The sequence below is a fragment of the Parambassis ranga genome, unplaced genomic scaffold, assembly GCF_900634625.1.
Source record: "Parambassis ranga unplaced genomic scaffold, fParRan2.1 scaffold_70_arrow_ctg1, whole genome shotgun sequence".
NCBI classification, from domain to species: domain Eukaryota; kingdom Metazoa; phylum Chordata; class Actinopteri; family Ambassidae; genus Parambassis; species Parambassis ranga.
The window spans coordinates 85,801-89,809 of NW_021144812.1; positions in this window are offsets into that span (position 1 = coordinate 85,801).

Below are 4,009 nucleotides of genomic sequence, written 5' to 3' on the forward strand. Positions count from 1 at the left end.
TGTCCCATGATGCAACACTGCAGAGACGCAGAGGAAGCCGGCGTGTTAGTCTGTGTGCACCTGGGAGTTATCTGAGTGAAACTGGGACACAGCAGAGATCCAACATGGCCGCCGGGGAGAGAGCAAACACAAAGAGAGCTGAGCTCAGATCAGATAACACACAACAGACCACGCACAGTGTGTGTGTCTGTCACAGTATTATTCCACCGTAGCCTTACAGAGCCACACACTGGGCCGGCCTCCCCCACCCTGACTCCCCTGAAGGTTCTTGCAGGGACTCTGAACCAGTCTGTCAGGGTTAGTTCAGGGTTCAGGGGTTAGGGGGGTCAGCTGGTCAGCCTCCAGCCGTCACAGCAGCTTGAAGACGTTTCACCGGTGTCTGGACTTCCTGCTGTCCTGAAGACTGCAGGAGCTGCTGAGCTTGGTGGTTCTGGGGTTCACAGGATCTCATGTTACAGGCTGGGTTTGTTCTGATGTGTGTTTGTTGTTCATTCTTGGGGAACCTGTGGAGGAGTTTCTACAGTCCTTCCAGGCGACCTCACCTGTCCTCACCCCTCACCAGAGCCGTGTCAGGTGACCACTGTTTGTGTGCCTCCTGTGGTCCTGGTTCAGGGTCCACGTCTTTCAGAGGTTACACACGAGGATCATTAGGGGAGCGTTGGTTCCTGGTTCATTAGACTGTCCTTCATGGTTTCTGGAGTTGTTGGGTCCTGGCTGGAGTTGTGGCTGTGAAGAGGTTCTCAAAGAGGTTTTGACAGAAACCGCTGAACCCTAAAGAGCCTCTGCTGTTCTTCAGGACGTTCAGAGAACCACCAACCAGACTCCAGGCTGTAAGGCTCAGCCTGCATGCAGCTGCCAGATGTCTATAAGGAGGTTCTGGTGGATCTACACGGGGTTCAAGTGGGTTGTTGGGGGGTTTCCAGGAGTCCTTAAAGAGGTCCCAGAGGGTCTGAGTGAGGATCAGGAGCTGCTGGAAGACTTTCCAGGGTTTCTGGTATGTTGGAGGTCAGGAGGTCTGTCAGAGACTGGAAAATCCTAACCTGGAAAATCACATGCATGACTGTTCAACACACACAGACACACACAGACACACACACACACACAGACACACAGAGACACACACACACACACACAGACACACAGACACACAGAGACACACACAGACACACAGACACACACACACACACACACACACAGACACACACACACAGACACACACACACACAGACACACACACACACACAGACACACACACACACAGACACACAGACACACACAGACACACACACACACACACAGACACACACACACACAGACACACAGAGACACACACACACACACACAGACACACACACACACACAGACACACACAGACACACACACACACACACAGACACACACACACACAGACACACACAGACACACACACACACACAGGCCCTTCAGAGCTGTCAGTACTGATTGCTGTGGAGACAAAGACAGAGAGCAGGAGGGCGGCCAAAACCTCTCTGAATAACACACACACATTTAAAACACACACACACACATTTAAAACACACACACACACACACACACATTTAAAACACACACACACACACACACATTTAAAACACACACACACACATTTAAAACACACACACACACACACACATTTAAAACACACACACACACATTTAAAACACACACACACTCCTCAGCACTCACTCACAGATGAAACACAAACCTTCTGCTTTTTCATTTTTCTGCGTCTCTCTGCCAACAATGTGCTCATTAAAATGAAATAACATGTTGAAATGTTCCTTCCTATACATCACACACAGACACACACACAGACACACACAGACACACACAGAGACACACACACACAGACACACACAGACAGGTCCACAGAGAAACTGGACTTCAACTGGTCTCAGCAGAACATCAGATTGTGGTGGAGGACTCGGAGCTGCAGCTGGTTTTTATAAAGTGCTGCTCGCTCACCGCCTGGAAGTCATTTCTGCCATGAGCTCTGATAGACGAGGAGGAGGAGTAGGAGGAGCTGAGGGAGGAGTAGGAGGAGGAGCAGCTGAGGGAGGAGCAGGAGGAGGAGCAGAGGGAGCAGCAGCAGGAGCAGCTGAGGGAGGAGCAGCAGGAGGAGCTGAGGGAGGAGCAGCAGGAGGAGCTGAGGGAGGAGCAGGAGGAGCTGAAAGAGCAGGAGCAGGAGAAGCTGAGGGAGGAGCAGGAGGAGCTGAGGGAGGAGTAGGAGGAGCTGAGGGAGGAGTAGGAGGAGCTGAGGGAGCAGCAGGAGGAGCTGAGGGAGGAGTAGGAGGAGCTGAGGGAGCAGCAGGAGGAGCTGAGGGAGGAGCAGGAGGAGCAGGAGGAGCAGGAGGAGCTGAGGGAGCAGCAGGAGGAGCTGAGGGAGCAGCAGCAGGAGGAGCTGAGGGAGCAGCAGGAGGAGCTGAGGGAGCAGCAGCAGGAGGAGCGGAGCTGAGGGAGCAGCAGCAGGAGGAGCTGAGGGAGCAGCAGGAGGAGCTGAGGGAGCAGCAGGAGGAGCTGAGGGAGCAGCAGGAGGAGCTGAGGGAGCAGCAGCAGGAGGAGCTGAGGGAGCAGCAGGAGGAGGAGCTGTGTGTGTGTGTAACCTGTATGTGTGTGTGTGTGTGTGTGTAACCTGTGTGTGTGTGTGTAACCTGTGTGTGTGTGTAACCTGTGTGTGTGTGTGTGTGTAACCTGTGTGTGTTTGTAACCTGTGTGTGTGTGTAACCTGTGTGTGTGTGTGTAACCTGTGTGTGTGTGTGTGTGTAACCTGTGTGTGTTTGTAACCTGTGTGTGTGTGTAACCTGTGTGTTTGTAACCTGTGTGTGTTTGTAACCTGTGTGTGTGTGTAACCTGTGTGTGTTTGTAACCTGTGTGTGTGTGTAACCTGTGTGTTTGTAACCTGTGTGTGTTTGTAACCTGTGTGTGTGTGTAACCTGTGTGTTTGTAACCTGTGTGTGTGTGTGTAACCTGTGTGTGTTTTTGTAACCTGTGTGTGTGTAACCTGTGTGTGTGTGTGTAACCTGTGTGTGTAACCTGTGTGTGTGTGTGTGTAACCTGTGTGTGTATGACCTGTGTGTGTGTGTGTGTGTGTGACCTGTGTGTGTATGACCTGTGTGTGTATGACCTGTGTGTGTGTGTGTGTGTAACCTGTGTGTGTGTGTAACCTGTGTGTGTGTGTAACCTGTGTGTGTGTAACCTGTATGTATGTGTAACCTGTGTGTGTGTAACCTGTGTGTGTGTAACCTGTATGTATGTGTAACCTGTGTGTGTCTAACCTGTGTGTATGTGTAACCTGTGTGTGTGTTTGTAACCTGTGTGTGTTTGTAACCTGTGTGTGTGTGTGTGTGTGTAAAACCTGTGTGTGTGTTTGTAACCTGTGTGTGTGTTTGTAACCTGTGTGTGTGTTTGTGTGTAACCTGTGTGTGTGTGTGTAACCTGTGTGTGTGTGTAACCTGTGTGTGTGTTTGTAACCTGTGTGTGTTTGTAACCTGTGTGTGTGTAACCTGTGTGTGTGTGTGTGTAACCTGTGTGTGTTTGTAACCTGTGTGTGTGTGTGTAACCTGTGTGTGTGTGTGTGTAACCTGTGTGTGTTTGTAACCTGTGTGTGTGTGTGTGTAACCTGTGTGTGTTTGTAACCTGTGTGTGTGTGTAACCTGTGTGTGTGTGTGTAACCTGTGTGTGTAACCTGTGTGTGTAACCTGTGTGTGTTTGTAACCTGTGTGTGCGCTGCAGCCTGCAGCCTGACAGCATCATCATCAACCTGTGAAGTCCGTCCCTCCCGTCAGGTCTGCTTTGTGTCTGTCACACACTCGTCCCTGATAACACACACAGGCTGCTGTGGGTCTGCTGGAGGTCAGAGGTCAAACTGAGGACGTCTCTTCCTGCTGTGGTGTGTCCACGCTCAGACACACCAGCTGACCAATCACAGCAGGCCTCACAGAGGCTCCGCCTTCTTTCCCCTGAGGAGCACAGACTGACAGCAGACGTCTCA